Raw genomic sequence first — 25,502 nt, forward strand, 5'->3', positions numbered from 1 at the left:
AGGCCCCTCATATTTAAGACATCTGAGGGAATCTAAAGGCAAAGATGTGTCCTACCTTCTCTGAAGACCAGGATCTTGTGCCTTTCTAGGAAAAAGTGCCAACTTTTGGGATTGTAGTGGCCACTCTGCAGAACTCTTGAAAAGTCCACCTTAAGGGGCACCCTCAAAAGAGAGAATACCAAATCTCTGGAGACAATGGGATACCTCTTTGTGATATGCAGAAGTTTCTAAAAGATAAAATGACTCCAAATATAGCTCTAAAAGGATCCTTACAGCATGCAAATAAAAAGACTTTAGTAAAAAACTCTGACATCTGAGCAGATAACCTTAGTCTACCTGCCAGAAACACAATTTAGATCCAACTATTCTTTTGAGTTTTGTATTACTGTACCTGAGACATGGCTAAAATTTTTGAAACAAAAGCTATAAGATCTCTGTTTGTGTCTGTCTGTATGTTTATGTATGTGTTCATGTGTATGTTATAGATACGTAATATTTTTCTACCTCCAGATGCTATTGCCAAAATTAATTGGTAAAGAGCTCTGTTTAATTTGCTGAAAGAACATTGAGGATTTTTGTAAATCAAGTATAATCTTAGGAATATAGAAACTAACTTAAATGTTTTTCAAGTTCACATAATCTGGGATAATCCTTGACAAATAAAAGGTAGTTTAAGTTAGTTGGTTTAATAAAAGCAGGTGTATCCTTAAAATTCGTCAAGAAAAGTGTGAGATGACGGTTAGCTCTTTGATGCCTAATCCAAGCATAATTGTTAAAAGCAAGTAATTGAAATAAATATAAATAAGATAAAGGTTTATAGTAAGCCAAACTAAATAACAGAGATTCACTGAATATCTAAATCATTTCCAGATAAGCAGTAAATGCTAAGCATCGGCTTGTCTACTTCTGGCTTTTTAGCTTTTTACAGAGAGACAAAAGATGTGTGGGCCTATGAATAAGTATGTTTTACGCCACATTAAAAAATTCACTATGAAGTAGAAGAACAGAGATTAGAGAAGGTTATGCATGGTGTTCACTACTCTGCTGGCCTAGGGGCTGGCCAACAGGTGCGAGAAAAGAATAATACATTGGATACTGCACTGTGCCATTTTGCAAAGTTAGGAGGGCCCAAGATGCTGTGAATTAAGATCCAGGGGCTTAAGACAAAGCCTGATTAGGATGCTAGGAGTTGAAATCTCTAAGAAAGTAATGAAAATCAGATGAGGATATTATGGTGATTGATGAAACACCCCATGCCATCCAACCCCCAATGCAAAGGAAATTTTTAAATAGCAAACACAGTAAAATGCCTAGGAGAAAATTCACATTTTTTTTTCCCTCTGTCCCTTGAAGTTGTAAATCTTATCATGCCTTTGAAATGTAAACACCCCAGGAGATAACCAAAACTTTGCTCACAAACCTGAAGAAAAAATACACCTTTGTGAACAAAGATAAAACAATTACTGTTTCTCTCTACCTGAGCCTGCTGGAATTCAGAAACTCTTATTAAATATTCTTATTTTTCATGACAATATATGTGTTTGCATAAATTCAGTAAGAATCGGTTCTCCTTGCAACAGGACACAATTGGACAAGTCCTTCGCTTGGCTTCCTAGCCAAGAGGCTTCCGAAATTCCAATCTGGGACACCTTATGGAAATTTCCAGCAAAGCAGATCACTGTTCTGGCTGCATGTATGCAAATAAGCAGGCCAAATGTATTAAAACTAGACTAATTTGCAAGCAAGCCAGTCTTACCGTGGTACCTTTGATGGAAACGGAGATGCTCAGAGAGAGAAAAATCAAATTTTAGTAATACAACTTTGTGGGTGTCCGATTCTAGCGCTGTTCATCGTCTTCGAGGTTTGGTTTTCTACCTGTAAAGTGGGCTGCATCCTGAATTCTTCTAGTTTCTCCCAATATTTGGCTAGAACTCTCCAGACTAACATTCCTAATTTTTTCCCACTCTTTTGACTTGGAATCAGTAGGAAGGAAACCCAAACTGCCCTTTTCCCAAAGCCATGCCAGGTAAAGCATAAACCCCAGAGAAATCAGCACAACAGCTCATGTGTGGACCATCTTCATGCCCGTTGCTATGCAGCCACTCGGAAGGATCACCAGAGACATTTGCTATGCAAACCCGGTCAATCTGTAAGATTGCCACCGCCTGCCCTCTCTCCATCTGAAGATGCTTAGAACCTGACAACCACAAATCTTCTCAGCTGGCTGCTGTCCAAACTGAGAAACTAAATTTATAATTTGCTCCAACTATTAACTTCTGTTTTTCTTTCATTTCCATAGAAATGCCTCTCATTAAATTATCAGACTGCTCACATCAGATGGAGATACCATATAGTGAAAACTCACCTGCCACATTGCCTCTTGAAATAAAACATCCCCGTATTTATCCTGTCCTAAGTATTCCTGAGGATATACGATTGCTAATACCTTGTGTGTGCCTGGGTAAATACTTTTTAAGAAAGTAGAACCCATTTGATTTATTTAATTGGTTAAATCTTGGCTCCAGGGAATCTCTGCTCTGGAGAATTTTTCAGGCCTTGGCTATCGTTCTCCTTCTAGTCAGCATATGAACCTCTGTAGTGTGTTGGATACCCCCAAGGGCTTTAAATGTCTGCTGGCAGCCACTCACATGCCAAATGGTATCCATCAGGATCAGACAACTGGATGAAATCAACGAAATCAACAATAACCACATCAACAATGACGATGACTACATTGCCCTCAGGCCTGATGACTCAACAGGAGAAATAGCAAATACGTGATTCTTCAGTCGGCCTGCATCAATGGTGGTGACCCAGAATAATGGTTGGTCTAGCCTGCTGAGAGAATGACCAAAAAGGGGGAATTGTGAAAATCAAAAGCAAATGGAGACCAACCTTGAAAATCCCCGGAGCAGACAAAACAAACCAGTTTAGTCATTCAAGCAATGTTTAACTTTGCTCACTTTGCAAGGCTAACTTGACATGGGTCTTCTCTTGCTTATACCTTGAAATTGTAAGCAAAACTTGAACTGTTTCCCAAGGTTGATATGGGGTAACCACTGAGCAATTCCATATCATTTAAGAAAATTCTAGGGGCACCTGCCTGGCTCAGTCAGTGGACCATGCAACTCTTGATCTCGGGGTCATGAGTTTGAGCCCCACGTTGGGTATAGAGATTACTTAATACAAAATTTAAAAAAAAAGAAAATTCTAATATTATAACCAATCACTGTGAAGAATAAACAGTCACTGCCTTCTCACTCTATAAGCTGCTTTATAGCAATATATGCCTAAGCCTCATTTTATGTTTTGGTTTGAGTGAGCTCAGTTGTAAATTGTCTTTTGGTGTGTACACAATAAAATCTTACTAATTACTACTTTGGTGTTTCATTGGTTTTACTCCTGTTATTTTTGACAAATTTTAGGACACCCAGCTCATGCTGGAGAATTGTTTGGTGTGAGAACCCCCAGGACCCACACACATCAAAATTGGTGACCAAAATCCTTAGCAAGCAACAATGATTGATTAAACAACAACACTCCAGGGTTCCTTAGAACATTGAAAGGAAACCCAGGGAAAAGATACTGGACTCCCAGCTAAATTGGTGGGTTAAGTTCTCCATGTCATTGTAACATGGCTATTAAATAAAATATTGACTTCCTTGTGGTCACAGGCAGGTAAGATAAAGATTTGAGGACTTCCCTTATATTTCTTAACAAAGTACAAAAAAAAAAAAAAAAGGACATAGGAGAGGTGACTCTTAGTGAATGAATGACTTTCCAAAAATTATTGTATATACTGAAAATACATAAAATGAGAACAATGAAAACATCTTTAAGTCACAGAAACATCTCTTGGTGAGAAGCCCATGTTCCTCCCTGTCCTCTCACCCCTGTCCTCTCACTGATCTTTATTTAAATCCAGGTTCTCAGTAGGCTTACAGTGAGATTTCGTAAGTCTGCTAACTCAGAGATTTGTGGTATATTAAGCACTCCTGAACACTGAGTTGCCACTGTTATGCATTATTCTTTCAGACATTAATTCACTTCTATTGTTTTTCGGAATTTTCATTATATCATCCTTTGTTGAAATTATTTAACCCTTCTAAAGTGTGGGATTTTCAAGCTCTTCCCAAATGTTCGCTTTCCCATTCCTATTTCCACTTTGTTTTACTTATTTTTAAATTTTCAACTGTATTTTTACATACGGAAATAACAAACTACAAACATGCAAAAACACAGGACCAGCTGCACTGGCTGTAACATACTCGGCCATGAGCAAAATTTGGAATAAGAAACTTCTATATTTGTGAGCTATAATCTGGCACTGTATTTCCTCTATTTTGAAGTCAATTTTTTGCAACACACCTACGTTTGAATATGTCCAATATAGAGAATTAAAACATCTTTAGGATGAGTAACCTGCACATAGACTGAAAAAAAGTCATGAGTGAGGCAGGATCAGTCAGATTAGCAACGTTGCAACCGTGGGTCAAAAGTAGAGAAGAGATCGTTTAGATAGTTGGTTAAATGATTATATTTTTATGACAAATGACAGATACCCATAAGACTTTCTTGTGCTGGCAAAAAAAACTGGGGAAATAGAGCTTAGTATATAAAAAGAGATTATATTCCATTCCATAGAACAGAAAGTCGAAGGTGATGGTGATGTAGAAACACACGGGTTTATTTTTCTTTCATATTAAAGGAGCCTAAAGGGAGGCTCTCCAGGGCTCTCCAAAGGACCCATCAGGGGCCCATGTTCCACCTCTCTTTCTAATCTGCCATATTTGGCACTGGCACCTACCCTAAATATTACCTCATGTTTCAAGATAACTGCCAGAACTCCAGCTATCACAACTACATTCCAGGCAGCTGATAGAAAGAAAAGGGTAAGAGCAAAAGGACATGAGCCGTTGAAGACATTTTCCAAAGATCTTCAACGTATTGTTTCATTGGCCCAGGTAAAGAACTACTGTGGTTGTTCTTATTGTTTTCCCCGCTGGGCACACTGCCCAGGAAGAAGGGGAAAATGAATACTGGGTATGCAGTTAGCTATCTCTGCTCAGTTAGAAATGGTAAATGACAAAGTACACTTACTATGATAGACTCGCAGAATTGATTTTTACAGGTGGAAATACAAATGTTACTGACTTACCAGATAAAATTGCAGTAAGTATTATCCATTCTCTGAATTACCTATAAATATGTTTTGATTTGCAGGCAATTGGAAAATTACATTCCAAGAAGACTTTTAAAGCTAATTATTGTCAATAAGCCAAGAAAATTGTTTGAACGTATTTTTAGATCTTTAACTCAGAGTTGCTTACTAAGAATATTATTAAGATAGTTAAAAATAATCAGAGAACAACATTTTGTTTCTTTCCTCTTTTACAAAAGAAGAAAAGAGTTTTAAAAAGCAGAATCAAACCTACAGATACAGAGAATTGATGGTTTGATGGTTGCGGGGGGGATGGGCAAAAGAGGTGAAGGGAAGTGGGAGGTACGGGCTTCAGGTCATGGAATGAATAAGTCATGGGAACGAAAGGCGCAGCATAGGGAACAGAGTCATTGATCTTGTCACAGCATTTTACAGTGACAGACGGTATCTACATCTGTGGTGAGGATAGCATAACACAGAAGTTGAATCACTGTCGTACACCTGAAAATAATGGAACATTGTGTCTCAACTACACTCAAATTTAAAAAGAAGAGTTTTGTTTGTTTTTAATCCATGAATTCTTGGTTGTACAACTGTCATGCCACAAAAATCACTGTTGATGGGGTATTTGCCCAAGGTCCAAGGCCATCTTCCTACATGAGACAAAATTCAAATAGTGTCCCTAATTAAAGCAACACAGAAAATAAACACATGCACACTGAAACTTACACATTCAAATGAGAGTCATCGTTCAAAATAAACCTAGAAAGGTGGACATTTCCTTCTAGTCATACATACATAATATTTTAAAGGTTTTTGCCATACTTTCNACTCTTTCCTTCCAGGGTGTTTGAGGCAGAGAGAGAAGGCAGGGCAGGCCATTGTCTCATGAAGCTATGAGCTTCATGAAGATTCTTGCTCCAAGACTATTATCTAACATGATCAATGATATATCAATTAGAACTAGCTCCAAATGACTTTTCATTGTTTCTAGTAAAGATTTGCCCCCCTTGAGGACACTGACATGGACAAATTAAGGCAAATCAATTCACCTTATCAGTTTGTTTCTTCATCTGAAAAATGATGAGGAGGGATTAGGCAGATGATCTCTAGGTCCCCTTTCAGAATGACATTCTCAGACTCTGTAATCTCCCATGCTAATCCAATTCCTTAGGTCCTACACCTAGAAAATTTAGAATTCATTATTTCAAAATCGTAATTTCTTTAATTTCAATAAAAAATATAGATTACCAAAAATCCCACATTCTTATATCAACACATATGTATGCATATATCCAACATTCTATGTATGTGTATATGTGTGTATAAAATAAGTGATTATACATTTATATTAAAAATATATGGGAAATAGAAAAGATCTACTAGTCAAAACATAAGTTAACTTAGGTTATGTTACTTCCTTGCTACCTTTTCTAAAATCAAGACCTCTAGGGGTAAGGAAGTAGGGAAGGAAATTAGCATTGGTTAAAAAACTCCTAAGAGTCGAGCAATGGCTAACAACTGTTGTTTGTAAATCACCCTGGTCTACAAAGGCTCCTCGAGTCATAAAGTCTATGAATTACCTCCCAAACAAAACCAAAAATTTTAAAGCCACTGTTAACCACCACCTAGCTTTTACCAACCCACTGCTCACTCTGTTCCACTTAATTTTCCCTTTAGCTTACTCTGAGTTTCAACACCTCCGAAGGCACACCTAATTCCCAGAGTTCTGTGGGTATCAAGTATCAGGAAACACAGCTTTCACTCTGCTATGGGACTCCCTACCATGCATTATCTGAAGAGACATAAGTGTATACAAAGACACGTGTTCTTTATAAATTCTAAGTTCTTATATTCCAAATATTTCTTTGCCTACTTCCACTGAATTACAAACCTTATAAGCACAGATACGTCAGCTAACCAAGCCTGTAATACAGGGTGCTCCCCTGTTATTCCAGCTCAAAGCAGTTATATTTTGAACATAAAAATCTTTGATACTTGAGATAAGTATTAAATTTATCTGAGAGGTTTCAATTTTAAACCAAATCAGTGTTTCATTTCTCACTTGCTGGATTTTTCTAACTGTTTACCGATGAAAAGAACACCGTGTGCATTGAACCATTCAATCCATTTTGGTCGGATGTGTGATATTTTCCTTTCTAACAAAAGTGCCTGTAAATCCCAGGGCAGCTCCATGCTGCTTTTTCTTTAATGTAAATTACCACTGTGGACTGCTACTTACAAAGTTCAGTCAATAGATAAATTTCCTATGTCCCCTCCAGTCTTTCTGAGGGTAATTTCTCCAATCTAGCAAAACCAGCTAGCTATAAACCGAGATTTCTATGTTTAAAACAAAACAAAACATACAAACAAGCTGATTTACACTGAAAACAATGGAACTCCTAGGGAATTATGGGCAGCCGAGCTGATGGCTCTAGGGGGAAACAGTTGTTGCACACATCCAGTGTTTTCATGTCTCTGAATTCCTGCTTGTGATGGTAAAGGAGGAACAAAGAGGAGAAAAAGATGGAGAAATATTGCATTGCTATATAACCACCGATCAGAAGAAGGGAAAGATGTCAATGAGTCTATTAAGACATAAGTGGGCAAATATTGATCTGAGCCTTGAGGAAATGTGCAAAAAAAAAAAAAAAAAAGAAAGAAAGAAAGAAAAGAAAAGAAGAAAAACCCAACACATGGAATCGTCATAAATTCATATAATCTTGGTGAAAGCAAACACTAGCTGTCCGCAGTACTAAGTTATCCGCTTGCCCTGTCCGTGTCTCAGGAATTCTTAGGACAGCGGCACCCACAATACAACCGAGAATCTTCAGAAGTGCGTTTGGCTCCTCATTGACAAGTATGATGCCCATTTCTGCTTCAGGAGAAAATTATGATTCTTTTTTCTAATATACTTGTTCTTCTCTGAAATGTCTTTTCAATGACAATATCTTAACAAAGTTAATGAAAGCGAAGCAAAAAGAACGAACGTTGATTAAAAACCAAAAAAGACATTTTGTGAGCAATTTTTGTTTGCAAATGATAGTATACAACAGCTCTTTCAGTCTAAATGTAGTTTCCCCTCCCCCAATAAAAGGAAGGGTTGGAAAAAAAAAAGGCACCTGTTGAATGCCCCCTAGCTAGGATCTGTATGCTTGTCCCCCTGTTCCGGTTTACCTTCCTTCCTAATGCATAGCATTAATCCGAAGAACTCAACTGGGGGCAACACATATACCCATTTTGGGCTCTGGGGAAACGTGTGTATCTACCACCCTCCCCAAATTAAGGATTAACACAAACCACAAAAAAAGTGAAATAGGATAGGACTTGAGAGGGAAAGATACAGAGACAGATGATGTTATGGGTTGAATTGTGTCTCCCCTCACTCTCAAATTCATGTGTGGAAATGTTAACCCCGAATGTGACTGTATTTGGTATAGGGCCTTGAAGGAGGTCATTGAGGTTAAATGAGGTCATAAGGGTGGGGCCCTAACCCAGTAAGACCCCTGTCCTTCTAAGAAGAAAGATGCCAATGATGCGGAGGCACAGAGGAGGCTATGTGGACACAGCAAGATGGCCGTCCACAAGCCAAGGAAAGAGCCCTGAGGAGAAACCAATCCTGCCAGCACCTTGATCTTGGATTTTCCAGCCTCAAAATAGTGAGAAAACAGATTTTCTGTTGTTTAAGCCAGTGTGGTATTTTGCTATTGCAGCCCTAGCAGACTAAAACAGATGAGGAAAAAAAAAAATGAACAAGTACAAAGAGAGGGGGGGAATTTGGTGCATTTTTTTTAAATGACTGAATATGTTACAGTAAATAGGAATGGATATAAATCGAAGATAGATTTTGACCATGCACTGAAAAATTGGGCTTCTTATAGAAGATTGATCAGAAAGCCTGAGGACCAGAATTTTCCTTGTTCCCATGCCTGTAATGGAAAGAAGCTAATAATTTCCTACCCCTAAACACACTGAATTGCAAAGACAGAATGTTCTAGTCTCCTTTCCCTCTGTTCCTTCTGTTGAAACTCTTGCTGCAATTCTGGAAGCTTTGGCAGCTTGTGCTCGTAGAAATGGCCTGAAGCTTATCAATTCATTTCTTTAAATCACTGAACACCTATTGGGAGGTAATAGAACCTGACAAATTGATGGACTCTAATAAAGCCCAGCTCTAGAAATAAAACTGATTTAATTATTGGTCAAGTGTGTATGGTTAAGATGAGGTATGTTCAAGCTATTCTGTAGGTTTTCAGGAGTATGTCAGAAGTCATTTTCTCAGAGAAAAAGTGTTACCAGTTTGGGGTTCATACTTAGTGTCATTGTAATATACTTGTTTATAACTCTACACACTTTCTATGCTATGGGGTCATATCCTATTTCTCTTTCCCCTGTTCTCCCAAGGTCCCCGTACATCACTTACTAACAGCAGCTTTACTCACTTTTTACTCAAACTTTACTCAATTCAAGTTTGTGCAATGAGACAGTCTATCAATCAACCAATCACATTTAATGAGAACATCTTTGTGACAGTGCGTAGACCCGAGCCTTCCTTTCCTTCCAGCCAAAGGTGAGTTCCTTGGCAGTTCCGGGATGATCCGTTTCGCAAGCACACCGGTCAAGGGGGCATTCGCATGGGACTAATGCTTCCGGGTTAGCATACACTAATGCTTCCGGGTTAGCCCATCATTTAACGGTGATATGATTTCTTCCTGCCATTCATTTATAGTAGCTTAAGTTTTCCCTGTTATTTCTTTTACTTTTAATGTGCAGATGCAGATTCCCATTCGAGATGTTTTAGTATCTACTTATTTATAAACTTCTGATCATGTGTGGATTCCTGGAGCCAGCTGCTGGAGGTAGACGAACACACATTACACAACCCTAGGGGATGCTGCTTACAAATTTTTCCATGTGACATTTATGTGAAACAACCAGCTTTTTAAAACGTTAGTCACTAGTTCATGTTTTATCTGATCAACTTTGGGGACTTGTTTATATTTGGGACAAACAGTAGTATTTAATAATTAAAAATAGGATTTACTTGATTCCTCTGGAACGAATTAGCCTATTTATCACATTACTTTTGAATTCTGACAATTAACATAACTTTCTTAGATGTTTTTTGGATTCCATGCATGCACTTTTGATAATAAATGTGTATTTACTAAATGTGTATTAAAATAACTTTTCTGCTACCTTATGATCTAGTAATCGCACTAATAGATATTTACCCACAAAATACAAAAACACTAATTCAAAGGGATACGTGCACCCCTATGTTTACTGCAGCATTATTTACATCAGCCAAATAATGGAAGTAGCCCGTGTCCATCAACGGATGGATGGATGGGTAAAGAAGATGGGAGATATATACCTGGAATGGATATTATTCCATACGATGGGATATGATTTGCCCATTAAAAGGAGTGAAATCTTGCCATGAGCAATGACCTAGATGGAGCTAGAGAGCATAATGCTAAGTGAAATGTCAGTCAGGGAAAGACAAATACTGTCTGAGTTCACTAATATGTGGAATTTAAGATACAAAACAAACAAGCAAAGGAGAAAAAGAGAGCACGAGAGACAAACCAAGAAACAGGCTCATAACTATAGAGAACAGATGCTTGCTAGAGAGGTGGTGGGTGGGGGTCTGGGGGAAATAGGTGGCGGGGATTAAAGAGCACACTTATCATGATGAGCACTGAGTAATGCAGAGAATTGTTGAATCACTGTATCGAACACCTGAAACTAACACTGTTTGCTAACTATACTGGAATTAAAAACTTAAAAAACAATAACTTTTCTGGTTTTTTTGTGACATGCATATATTTTATAATGAATAAATATAATTAAATTGAAAAAAGGTCAAATAGTAGAGAAAGTAAAAATTTTCTGAAATGCTACCATTTAAGTTCCCAAACCCAGACACATTGCCCAATCTCCTTCCAATGAGATCAACAATCTGTATGTATTTTCCATATATTTCTCCCTGCTCAAAATATCATTAAATAACATGATGGTAATGAGGAGTGGCATTTTTGTTGTTGTTGTTTCATGAAAATGGGGTCATATTTTATATACTTTCCTCCCCTTATCTTTCTTATTTGATGATACATCCTCGAAATCCATTCAAATTGACTACTAAAAATCTCATTCTTTTTAGTGGCTATATAATATTCCTCAGTATGGATCGGCAAATTTTATTTCTTCTTCTACTGGTGGATTTCATTTTTTTCCAATTTTCTTGAGCCCTGCAAATAATGCAACACTCAGCAATATGTACACATAACCTAACATATATTGATGCTTTTATTCCCAAAATTGGTATGTGTTTTTAATTTTAGTAGATATTGTTATGAATCTAATTCTTAAGTATATGAGGATCTATAGCTAGGTTCTCTGTTTTAATGATTTATTTTTCTATATCTATGCCATTACCACAATGTTCCGATTCCATTAATTTATAGTATGTTTGTGTATTTGAGTTTTAATCAAATATTCAGAAATTTAATGAGGCAAGTATTACCTTACCATTCTTTTTCATACTTTTCTTGGCTAGTCTAACATTTTTAATCTTCCAAATATTTTTTAATGTGATGCTATCTAATTTCAACAAGCTACAAATCCATAAGCATCCTAATTAAATTTCACCTAACCCATTTATTTTACAAAAATATTTTAGAGTTACTAAGTCATCTCATGCAAGAACATGCGATGAATTTTTTTCCAAGTGACCAGATCTTGTCTATGTGCTCCACTGGATTTTACAGCTTTCTTCATTTAGACCTCATACTTTTCTTGCTAAGTTTTTATCTAAGTATCATACAGTTCTCAACAAATTCCTTAATTTAGAAATAGCATCTGTTTTCTATAAAGCTAGGTCATCATCACTATAAACTTCCAAGAATTTTCAATTTCCTGCATAAGTAAAATTTCCCCCAAAAGCTGGGTTGCCAACTATGCTGGTTATCAATTACCGTGTTGCAAATTATCTCAAAATATAGTAGCTTTCAACAAGTACCATTCTATCTTATCTCATGACTTTGTGGGTCAGAAGTTCTGGAGGGGCTCAGTTGGCCATTCTCCTGTTCTAGCGCTGTCCACTAGCACCCTGCAGTGATATTCACCTGAAAACAGGGCTGATTTGAAGGGTCGATGAAGGTTTCACTCACAAACTTCTTATTTTGACAGGGATGGCCATCAGGTGGGTCTTACCTGGCTATCTCCCCCTCTCTGTATTTGCAGAGCCTCCCCACATGGTCTATCCAGAAGCATAGTTGAACTTCTTACATGATGGTTCGGGTCTGCAAGAGACCAGAATGGAAGATTCCAGTCCTCTTAGACTCCAAACTAGCATCACTTCACATCTGTGATGTTCTACTGGCCAAGGAGTTGTGGGCCAGTCCAGATTCAAGAAGAAGGTAAACAAACACTACTTCTCAGTGGAAAAGAGATCAAAGAAGTTCTGACCATCTTTAATCCACCACACCAACGCTTTATTTATCCAAATAAACAAAAAGCAAAAGCAGAAACTTACCTCCCATTTGTTATCATTATCATTTCCTACAGAAAATATATTTTTAACATGCATACATGAAAGAAAAAAGAAGTAGGCTCAGAGAAAAAAATCATTATTTTAAATTGGAGAAGTTAGATTTAGGGAAAACAGACTACTGTCATTATTTACATTTTTCACAGTTTGGTGAAAACTGTCCAATTTGGAGAACGACTAAGAGATCTAGAATCATCAGTCCCACTTTAAGAGTATTCTGGTGGGGGAAGGAAGAGATACTTAGATTTCAGTTTCCAAATCTCCTCGTCCCAAATTTCTCCTGTAACCTCAAATCTGATGAACATTTTTCTAACCCATAGAGAAATAAAACCAAAATAAGGTAGCTAATTCTGACTCCTTCCCAGGTAAGTACCTTTGTGGTTTTTGTGATAATCTGATTCTGTCCTAACTACCAGGTGCTAGCCCAATGGAAAGTAAGAATTCAACGCAAGACAACACCCGACTTCCAGATCCATCTTAATAGTTGTGTCTAGAAGAAGACCTTGGTAGACTCTACCTCTGCTGGCTCCCATTTTTACCTACTGAGCACAGCTGCAGGGCCTGGAGCAAAGTTGTTGATTCCTGACACAACAAACACAAATCAAACAGAAATAAAACTCAAATATTATCACTAGAGTGTCCCTAGGGTAAGATCATGGTGGCTGTGACTACATGAACTTTTGCCAAAAATTACTTTAAAAAAATGGATTCACCACCCTATCACTAATCCATAGTACAGGGAAATAAATGTATCTAAAAACAATTCTAGGGACAGTTATGGTTTAAGTAGGGAACATTTGGATAACAGCCTCAGCTGCTGTGTTGGTCACAAGTTGAAGAAAACCCATTTTAAATAAGCTTGTATAGTAAAAAGGTTTTATTGGCTGATCTAATTGATAATTTGAAAAATAGATTTGTGTAGTAGGGCACTTTTGGCTACATGGAATGAAAACCCCCAACCCAACTGACCCAACACCACCACCAAAAAACTCATCATCACTTTACACAACCAGAAATGTCAAGATAGGATATCTCTAGGGTAGGTCAATTCAGTAGGTCCATTCCATCATCAAAAATAGTGGTTCTTACAGTTTGCCTCCCTCTCTGCTTTCATCTTATTTTATTTTTCCTTCCCTTCCCCTATGTTCATCTGTTTTATTTCTTCAATTCCACATCTGAGTGAAATCATACGGCATTTGTCTTTCTTTGAATGACTTTTTTCACTTAGCTTAATACCCTCTAGTTCCAGCCCACGTTGCAAATAGCAAGATTTCGTTCTTTTTGGTGGCTAAGTAATAGTGCATTGTAATGGGTGATGAGTGCTAAGGAGGGCACTTGATGTAATGAGCACTGGGTGTTATATGCAACTAATAAATAGCTAAATTCTATCCCTGAAACTAATAATACAGTATATGTTAACTGAATTTAAATAAAAAAATTTTTAAAAATAAATATATTTCTCTTTTTTAAAAAAGTGGGGGTTTTTTTGTCTTTCCATCATACATGTCATCCTTATCCTTCTTCTCTGCTAACTCCTTTTGCAGTCCCAAAGTAGCAACCATAATATCTAGCAGACATGTAGATATTTCAAAATGAAGGGGATTTGGGACCACCTTGCGTCTCTTTGGAAGAATGAAAAAAACCTTTCCCAGAACTCCCCAGCAAACAGCCCCTCCTCTTCCATGGAAACACTGGGTAACATGCCCATCATATATCAATAATTTGGCAAGGGGAAGAGGATATGGAGATAGGCACTGAATATTTAGGATTTATTCCTGAGCTGCAGTTTGGTTTATTTTCCTAGAGGAGTGGATGCCTAATTAAACTGGAATTAGTTTAGCAAGAAAGAAGGGATAAGGTTGTGTTTAAGGGGCCTTCAAAGATAGTTTCTTTCTTTCTTCTCTGCTTTTCAAGGTGTAGGCTTATTTGCTAAAGCTTTCCTTGCATTCTCAAGATAGTGACATACCTCCTAGGGCTATATGCTTCTTCATTCCTGTCTAATGATAAGAAAGAATCTCTCTCTGTACAGCTGTGTTGAAAAGATTCATTTATTCAACAAATATGTATTAAGCACCTACTACATCCCGGGTACTGTTCTAATGTCTGAGAAAAAAACAGCAGAGAACAGAGAAAAGTAGTCCCTTCCTTCAAGGAGCTTACATTCTCATAAGGAAAAACAGAAAATTAAAAATAAATATAGCAAGTAGTGGTAATTGCTATGGGGAAAAATAAGGCAGGAAAAGAAAAAAGAAAGTAAAGTTTAGGTAAAAGTACAGCTTGTTATTTCAAAGGAGATTGCCAAGGGAGGCCTTTCTGATGTGATATTTGACAACAGAACTAAAAGAAGTAAGACTACCAAATGATTGATATATAGATGAAGAGAGAGAGAGAGAGAGAGAGAGAGAGAGAGAGAGAAAATGGGAGGGATAGATGATAAATAGATTAAAAAATCAATCGATTGATCTGGAACAGCAAGTGGAAAGGTCCTGAGGCAAGAGCATTCTTGCTGTGTTCAAGGAAGAGCAAAGAGGGCATATAATACATACAGAGGGTTCAAGAGGAAGAATGATAGGAAATGAGGTCAGAAAATTTATGAGGAGTAGGGGGAAGATCATATTGGTCCTTAAAGTCCATTTTCAAATTTTGGCTCTATGAGTGGAACAAGAAGCCATGTGAAGGTTTTAAGTAGAAGGATGCAATGTCTGACTACAGTAGTAAAAGGGTCATTCTACCTTCCAAGTGGGGAGTAGACCATAGGAAGTGGAGTGGAAGCAAGGAGACCACTTAAGAGGCTTTATATATGAGAAATAGTGGTGGTTTGGACCAGCACAGTCAAGTAGGGATGATGAGAACCGGTCAGATTCTGCATATATACTGGTAGTAAGGTTGGCAACGTTTGATAACAGATTGAATGCTGGGTGTAAAAGAAAAAGAAGTGCTAAGAATGACACGAAGCCTTTTGGTCTAAACACTTGAAAGAATGGAGTTTCTATCTTCAGAGATGAGGGTAAATACAGAATGAGCAGGTTTATAGTAGATAAGCTCGTGGATATGCAATCTGGTCATTTGGCTTTATAAATGTTTGAGATGTTTATAGATATTCAAGTGAGGATGTCAAGTATAGAGCTCAAGAGAGATATCTGGGGTTGAAACAAATTTGAGAATCCTCACCAAATAGATACCATTTAAAGCCACGAAACTGGATGAGATCACCCAGCAGCATGGTGTGGATGGGAGAGAGAAGTCTAGGAACTAAATTCAGGGACACTCGAATAGAGGTCAGGTGCGTGAGGAGAAATGAGCAAAGGAGCTGGAAAAGAATATCCAGGGAGGGAGGAGAAGAACCCAAAATGAGTGGTTCCCTAAAAGAAAAAATAAAGTTCTTTAAGGAATAAGGAGGGATAAATTGGGTCACACAAGATGATTGAGAATTGACCATTGGGTATGGCAATGTGGAGTGGTTGAGAAAAAAGGCTAACTAGCATGGAGAGGAGATACTGCAAACAGAAACAACCCTTTTAGAAGTTTTGGCGGCAGAGGGGAGGGGGCACCTGGGTGGCTCAATCGGGTAGGAGTCTGCCTTTAGCTCAGGTCATGACCCCAGAGTTCTGGGATTGAGCCCCACATCGGGCTCGCTGCTTAGCGGGGAGTCTGCTTCTCCCTCTGCCCCTCACCCCGCTCGTGTTCTCTCTCTCTCTCTCTCAAATAAATCTTTTTTTTTTTTTTTAAAGGAGTTTTGGTGGAATGGAAAGCAGAGAAATGGGGAAGTCCCTGGAATGAAATGTGGGTGAAGCAAGTTTGTTTTTAAGGTAGAAGATATTACCATCATATTTCTTTTTTTTTTTTTTAAAGATTTTATTTATTTATGTGACAGAGAGACAGCCAGCGAGAGAGGGAACACTGCAGGGGGAGTGGGAGAGGAAGAAGCAGGCTCACAGCGGAGGAGCCCGATGTGGGGCTCGATCCCGGTACGCCGGGATCACGCCCTGAGCCGAAGGCAGACGCCTTAACGACTGCGCCACCCAGGCGTCCCTACCATCATATTTCTATGCTGGGGTGAATGATTCAGGAGAGGGGGAAATTTGACAACAAAAAGAGACAGAGGAGAATTACTGGAATGATATCCTCACGTCAGGGGAGGGGGAGAAGAACTACAATCCAGTGCAGGAGCTGGTTTTCCAGATAGTTTATCCTTGGCAATGACAAGGAAAGCAAACTACATGGACACAGGGGACAAGGTGAGAGAAGATGGGATAGCGGAGAAGAGAGAAATAAGGACAAGAAAATTCTGGCAATTTCAAAAGAGGAAGTATGAAATAATTATCGAGGACAGGGGAAGAGTTAATAGTCAGGGAAACACAGTGGAATTACCAAAGAGCTGAGGGCCAGTGAGGGGTTATGGTCATGATTTAAAACTTAATCAGTCAGCCATTTGTGTTTTTCTTCAGCTCTGTTCAGCTGCTTTAGTGCAGTCAGGAAGTAGACAGAGTTAGGCTTCATCCACTTAGGGGTTCTGCAAGGCAAATGCAAGAGAAGGAGAAAGGGGGAAGGGACATATGAGAATATATGTGAGGAAGTAATTTTAATGCTGTGTCATGATCTTTACATGGACTTGGAGAAAAGTTATGATATGTGCACAAGGGCAGTGGTAAGGGGCAACAGTGACATGGCATGTTCAATTTTAGGTCTGACTTTAATCAGTGAATTTTGGAAATGAGTTTATAAGACGGATTAAGCTGGAATAGTAGCAAGAGTTATCAGAATGAAATGATCGAAACAGATGTTAGAAAGGATACACTTATTGGTAATGACAAAGTCTGGGGGTCAGACCATGAAAGTTGTATCTCACATAGAGCAAAAGAGAAGGGATGAAGGAAGTGTGAGTCCAGGGAATTAGGTGAATTATCCATGTAGTTCCTGGGTTTGCCAATAATTAAGTACGAATAAGTTGGAGAACATGAGAGTGAGTCAACTGTCAATAAATTCATACCCTCAAGGAATGAGAGGGAAACACTTTAAGAATGAGTATTTCCATTGATGGGCATGAAGGAGGGCACTTCCGATGAGCACTGGGTGTTATATTTAAGTGATGAATCACTAAATTCTACATTTGAAACCAATTTTGCCATGTATGTTAACTAGAATTTAAAATCTTGAAGTTTAAAAAAATGAGTCTTTCAAGTGTTTCTTACCGATCAAATTAGATAATATGCCATTGCTAAACCAATCACTGTAGCAAAGGTGATGAGCCCCACAAATGCCTTAATCTAACTACAGCCTATAAGCAGCACAGCTGAAAAAGGTAGAGAAACATTTCTCGAAAAAGAAATGCTTCAGTTTCTATTACTATAATGAAGGGGAAGTACAGTCTGGATAGCAAATAACAGGTGTATACCATAAGTACTAACACAATACCTAGAATACTAAATCTTGGTTTACCAAAGTTTTGTTTTCTTGGGTTTTCCAACTGATTAGATGATTGGATGGATGGATGGATGGATGGATGGATGGATGGATGGATGGAGAGAGAAGAGGGAAGGAGGATTATACACTATACAGAAACCTCAAAAACACCCAATAGTGACACTATTCAAATATTCCCTACTTTGACCAACTTGACAAGACAAGATGGAAGACTTTTTTTTTTTAATTTTAGAATGCACCTGGTCATAGTTTGACCAAAGTAGTGGTTTGAATTTTTTTTCTGAGTGATAATATTTGTGGTATCACTGAGTTTAACACTGTCCTCCTTTCTTCCTATAATAGTCCTTCACCAATCTAAGCAAAAGATCTCTCCTGTCTACTCCTACCCCTCCTCTTTTAGCTCAGCCCTCGGAAAATAAAGTCACTGAAATGCAAAATTGCTTCCCCTATTGGTGTGTGCTAATTTTCCCAGCTTTCTTGCACGTAGGTTGTATATGTGACTAAGTTCCAGCTTCAGGAACATTGGTAGGAATGAGGTATGCTACTTTTCAGGCCAGAAAATTTCCCTCATAACTGTAAGCACCACCTTCCATCCATATAACAGGAATCAGAACCTTCCCAGATAATACAGACGTACAATGGAAGAGGCCCAAATACTTGAGTCACCAATACTTAGTCGCCAAATACTTGAGAGAAGCCATCCAACCTGATGCAAATGAAGACCTGGACAAGAAATGAACTTTTATTGTGTGAACCTACAGAGAGTTATGATCTGATTTGTTATTGTGGCTTTGATTAGTAAGTAACACTTACTAAGAGAAAAGAAAGACTGTGTTCTCTAACTGTTGTTACAGATTTTACCCAAAGAGAGTCTACAATCCTATGGTTTCTTTATCCACATGACTTTACCAGGACCAAATTACTTACCTTGCTATGAAGAACCCCAGGTTCACTAAGTTTCCCCCGGAAACTTCAGTGGCAGCCAGTTTGGGAAAGGATCACCAATATTGCTCTGAACACTGTAAGAGTTGCTTTAACCCCAGAGGCACATACCATTATCTGATAAGATTTGATGTTGATTTCTTGGTTATTAAGTCTAAAGAGATAAAGTTTTCTTGACAGGGGAAAATCTGAGGCTAATTAAGTTATTCCCCTACACGACCAAAGTCAGAAACACAAAGGAAAGTACAGAGCTTAGATAAGATATTCAGATGTTTACAATTTTTGGTACATGAATCTTCAACTGCCTCTCAGTCTCAAGGTGATTACCCTTGCTATTTCTTAGCTGGGGCTTTTTCACTCTTTCATTAGTTTCAAAGAGAGAACTCTCCTACCATTAGATATAAAACGGAAGTACCATTCATTGCTTGCCTTGGGCACCTTACCAAATGAATACAAAAATGCAGTTAAGTTCAGTCATAGAATAATGTAAAGTAAGACCACAAGCCATAAATGGACAGATCTCCACTATGTAATCACCAATATGTGATTCTTGCCCTTCAACCCATCAGACTAGTTCAGAAAAAGATAGCGCTGGAGCTGCTATTCTACCAGTTCCTAGTAGGCCATTGTCTGTTTTCCAGAGTATCTGTGCAGCAAGCCTACAGATCATCTGCCCGATCAATTATTTCTGAAGCTTCCCAGTGTTGACTTACTTTTGAGCGTTATACTAATACCTTTAAAAATAAATGGCCAGTTTGGAAGAAGCTTGATGATAACCAGCTGTGAATTCTCCGCCCCCTCAAGTCATTTTAAATAAAAACTCTCAGGCATTTTTCTAAGTTTGTCTTTATTTTTCCCCAAATAGTATGTTTTGTCACCTTTGCGTGTTTTATTTCTGACCAGCATCTGACATTCAACACCATTTAGAAGTCTGCTTGGGTACGACCATCCTACTGTGACTGGATATAGACAAGATCTACCTCTGATTTGTAATGTGACCCTACAAGTGATTTAACTTCCAGATTTTGGTATCCACAGCCAAAGAATAGATAATATTGCCTACCCACGGCTTGCCACAGCGAAGGCACTGGCTTTGTGTCGTATGAAAGTAAATTCAGATTTCAGCTCTGCCATCTACTGGCTATGCGGACTTGCTACTTAACCCACCTGAAACTTTGGTCTCACATGGCATTACTATGAACTTTAGGACTTCAGGGAGGATGTAAGAGGCCATTGTCTCCATGCCTTGCACACTGCAGGCACTCAACAAGTATCCTATAGTGAGTTCTTTATAAAGCACTGGGAACTCACTGGCCTAGGAATACTACACAACTACAAGGAAGAATCAAGGAACGTTCTCAGTAGATTACTTTGATCCAAAAAGTTTATAGAAAGAGGTGGAGTTACTAATAACTATGTCAGTTCTACTTTAGGGAGGGAGAAGCAGAGTGTACCAAAAATATTTTTATCGGGGGTTTATAACCCCTGAGATATTTCCAGTGATCAGCTTTACTGTGCATCAAAATGGCCACACATGTCCCTGTCAGATAGATCCAGATCGCTGATGTGCTGAGATGGGGGGATGCATCAGGCCCTGCTTTGGAAGAGCCTGGAAAGGGACAAGGAGACTCCCAACACACAGAGTGCCTAATAGGAACACAGTACAGCCATTATGAATCATGTAAATTTCATCAGTCCAGGAAGCACATGTTCACTCCCAATTTACTAACTTCTGAACTTGCTCAGTCGAGCAACTGCTAAACTTTCTTGGCTTTGGTTTTAGGGAAATGACATCTTTCCAGCTGTGAATCTTTAGAATTGCAGATTAGTTCTTTACACTTAGCAGAATCATTAGGAGGGCAAGTTTGAAGGAGGGAAAGAGTTAGCATTGAAAGTGTAAGATGCAGCCCAAGACAGATTTGAAATGATGCTATTTCCTATCTTTACCTTTGCTCCAGTCTCAATTGTGAGTACGCTTAAGCATGGCTGTAGGTTTGTATAAGATTGTGTGTTCTACCCAGACACATCCTATTCCCACCTTGGAAGCCTGTATAAATGCCACCTTCTCCATCAAACTTCTCTAGATCCTTCCAAATGAATGTCATCTCTCCCTTCTCTCGACTTCTCTTTAAGTCACACGTACTTTTCTTTACATATAAGAAGTAGGATATAATAAGCACGAGCAAGGACCCGGAAGTCCCACGGTCCTGAGTTCAAATTCTGCCTCTATCATTGCTTCAAATGTGGCCCAAGCTTGCCAAGCCTTAATTATGTCATCTCAAAATGTGAGAAGTGATATCATACAGCTAGAGTTACCCTGAGCATTAAATACAATCATGTATCTGAAATATTCAGCAGACTCACAGTGAGTGCTTAAAACATTGTGGTGGTTGTATTACCAAGGTTGTTATTATCATTCTTATCCCTTCTACTGTGATGTAAGCTCACAGAGAGCAAGAACAAGGTTCTATACTGCATTGCTTCCTTTGGAAACTTTGGCTCAAATAACTACTCCAGAAGTGTTCATTGAGTGAATTTACACTAAATATTTGTTTTAGTGAAGTTATTTGTTTTAGTGAAGATGATTTTGATCATAACTGATGGAGATCATAATAAAACTGACTTAGGCAAGTGGGAAACTTATATGAATAATACTGAATACATCTCACAGAATTGAAGGATATCTGAACAACTAAAACTTGAGCAAGGCAGAAAGTGCCAGGGTTTCAGGAAGAGTTATAACCAAGAACTTGAGTGTAGGGGCGCCTGGGTGGCACAGCGGTTGGGCGTCTGCCTTCGGCTTAGGGCGTGATCCCGGCGTTCTGGGATCGAGCCCCACATCAGGCTCCTCCGCTACGAGCCTGCTTCTTCCTCTCCCACTCCCCCTGCTTGTGTTCCCTCTCTCGCTGGCTGTCTCTATCTGTGTTAAATAAATAAATAAAATCTTTAAAAAAAAAAAAAGAACTTGAGTGTAACAAGAACCAACTTGGATCCCCCTTTTTTCCTCCCTTGGAGTGTCTATCTTAGTTTCAACAACCAAAAACTGGCTCTTCTCACAAAGCAGGAAAGTGGTCACTAAGAGAGCCTGAGTTTTACAAATTGTGGTTCCCCTCTGCAGACAGGAACTGACTCTTCTCTCTCCCATTCACAAAAATTCCAGGGAAGAATTCCTACTGGCTGCTCTTTGTCATGGCCACTATCTGGCCTTGTGGTCAGAGTGAGGCAGAGTCATGGAAGAAAGTGGCTTCTGAGTAACTATATGTTTGGAGCTGGGAAAGAAGCAATTCCCAAGGGAAGGGCGGTGCGAAGGCCATAGAACAGAAGAGACCACATAGATCACTAAACTAGGATCACAGGGTGCCACACTGTTCTCAGAACACAAGAGTGTTGATTCTAACATACTCTGATATTTTGATGTCCGGATGTACACCGTAGTGGAAGAGTGGAGTGGCAGTAAAGGTCTAGGACTAAAGCACCTCCGAAAAGACAGAGGCATATAATACTGTACTTTTTAAAGAAATGACAGTATGTGCTGAGACTTTCAAAATATGATATTATCATACAAAGAAATCAAATAAGCCAACTTCAATGGATCATTTGACTAGAACAATATGCCTTTGTGTGGGCTGATCCACACGAGCCTGCCACCAAAAGCTACAAAATATTGCAATGTTTTCATCCTGATAAGTGTTGAAAAGTGGCTGGATTTTTCTTTCCCTTATTTTTTTCAGAGTCTGTATTTGGACCTACATCTAGTGCTCCGAATGATAGAAGCCTACTCTAGATTTAAGCAATAGAAAATGAATAAGGAAAGGAGTGTAAAAACAAGGATAGGAGAGGGGAAAGGGATTTCATTTTTTATCATAACAAAAGTAGTATCTCATTTTTTATCCCCAAATAAATACATCAAATAAACCATCCTATAGATTAAGCAAAAGTACTCATGACCTCCTTTCAATAAATGACTTGTTCCTCACCACAAAATTGAGCATTTGTGATATGACATTTTAAGACAGAACTAAGAGAAACCAACCCCTATAAAGAAAGTAATGAAAAGAGAGGAGCCCCTGTTGTCATTGCAACTGAATGGCATTCTGCCCAACAGCTATCTGGCATCCAAAGTTTAGGTTTGACCCCATTTGGGGGACCATGGCAATCCAAGCTTGCCTTTCTCAGAACCTTGGCAGGAAAGAGATGGCCCTCTCAAATTGGGATGTGAAGAAAATTTAATAGAGGGACTATTTCCTATTTATAAGTAAGGACTAAAAAAACACAAAGAAAAGTGTAGAAATCCATGGCCGGCGATGATAGTACACCGTCCCTTCCCTAGCTAGAACTGAAGGGGTGAGGGAAACATGGAATATTGGAACCAAAGCCAGAAAGCTGTGTGAAAGGGGCACCTAACAAAGCTGCGGCCTCCAACTGGCCACCCTGCAGGGAGACAACCAGAGAAGAAACTCTGCCTTGCTCTCTTCTTTCCGCGGATCTCCTGCTGGGGCTCCCATTAGACCATCCAACTCAAAGCCAGAGGGCAAGGGAGTCAGTTGATATATAATCCTTACAGGTCAGTCTCCCAGCGCCCAGGGCGGGGCAAAGAAGGGTGGACAGTGGACCCAGCATACCAGAGAATGGTCCCCTTATACACACGACCCTCTGACTGGGTCCTCTCAACACTTCAATACTCTCTCACTGCTATCACCCCAACCACGTGGTTAGAGATCTACAGAACACTCAAAACCTCGCATAACTTAATATCCTAGGAGTGCCAGGAGAGAACTGAGAGCATGCCCTGCTTCCGCCCAGTGATTTAACAAGAACTGCTTGGCTCCCTCCTTCGCTGGAGATCTGGGCTGTCCATGGGCCATCGTTAGTGCCACCTCAACCGCCAGCGTGTTGGGCAGCTGACCTCTCTTCAAGACAATGGCCCCTGCAGCACTGGGGTGAGATCCCCCCGAGCCCACCCGTTCTATCCCAGCGTTACAGTACGTGTTCAACAGCTTCCAGGGATCAAGTCCTAACCCCCGCTCTTGCGGTGTGAGGTGTTGACAGAATTATGGCCTCTTGGCTCAGAGTTTCTGAAAATTCCCACAAGGGAACCAACAGGCTCACAAATCAGGGAGTACAGATGGGCTGCCTTCTGAGTTTCAATGCCTCCTCACACGGACTCCAGAGAGCCTTTTTAGAATATGAAATTGAGGCTGCAAGTGTGTCCAACATAAATTTTCCCATCTCACGGGGAAGCATTTAAACAGTAACAGCAAAACTAACTCATGTGGTACCAAACTATAGCATGACTTGCGTCCACCACCAGTATTTGCTGCATTCTGTAAGAATCTAGAAGTCTGCTTTGCTGCCCCCCCTTCCACCAGCCTTCTCAGCTGAATCGCACTCAAAGTCAACGATCAGAATATTCATTTCCCGATGAAGCTGATGGATGAGTCAATAACAAGGCCAGTCCACCATCGCGGTCATAACCAGAGGAAGCATGCCACTCACAAAGAAAGAGAAGAAAGACAAGGAAAAACACGCCTGACTATGATTTACAAAGCACGCGCTTTGGATTCAAAGGCTCTTCACCTCAACAGCGTGAGGTAGCTGTTATTATTGTCCCTGTTTTAAGGTGAGATTAGTTGATACTTGCCAATGTCACAGAGCTTTCAAGGGACTTGGAGACCAAGTGTCAGACGATCAACGTCATGATCTTTCCCCTGCTTTATGCTGTTTTTTGTGGGATTAGAATGAAGTCATACTCGTGCAAATTTCAGCAAATTTGTATCATTCTCATACATTTTGGTCCCCCAGACAAAAAAAAGTTTCCCTTGTGCCCTCTGAAGCTTTTACCTATCTACACTGAACATTCTGGTATTTCAGAACCAGGTATCCACAATCATTTTTTAGGGTTTTCTTGCCTGGTCGATATACCATTTTGCATTATATCTGAAGAAAAAGAAAAAAGAGAAACAAACCAGTAACTTATTTTTTTACTCTCTACTTCAAAAGGCCATCATCTTTTATAATGGATTGGGAAGGGAATATATGTTTCAATAATTATATAACAGTAAGACAAATAATAGTAGCAACGAAATGTATGTGCAAAGCACAAATTCAGGGGAGACAGATTTATCTTGCAAGATTGCTCCTTACTCCTTATAAATTTACCACACACTAAAGCAGTCTGAATTTATTAGTAAATGTGTGATTTAGTTTGCACATGATTTAGAAGGAAGAAAATGTTATTTTTACAATCTTCCCTTGATAATGAGGGTTCAGCAGGGGAATTGGCTCATTTTGTGACGCGATTCTGTTTCTATAATGACACGAATCATGCCTCAATGATCAATGCTAAATTCTCGTTCATGGTCCTTCTGTTTGCCTGTGGCACGAGGCACATGCTATAACTCAGTGTGTGTGTGTGTGTGTGTG

The sequence above is a fragment of the Ursus maritimus genome, unplaced genomic scaffold (assembly GCF_017311325.1).
Source record: "Ursus maritimus isolate PB19 unplaced genomic scaffold, ASM1731132v1 scaffold_34, whole genome shotgun sequence".
Taxonomy (NCBI): Eukaryota; Metazoa; Chordata; class Mammalia; order Carnivora; family Ursidae; genus Ursus; species Ursus maritimus.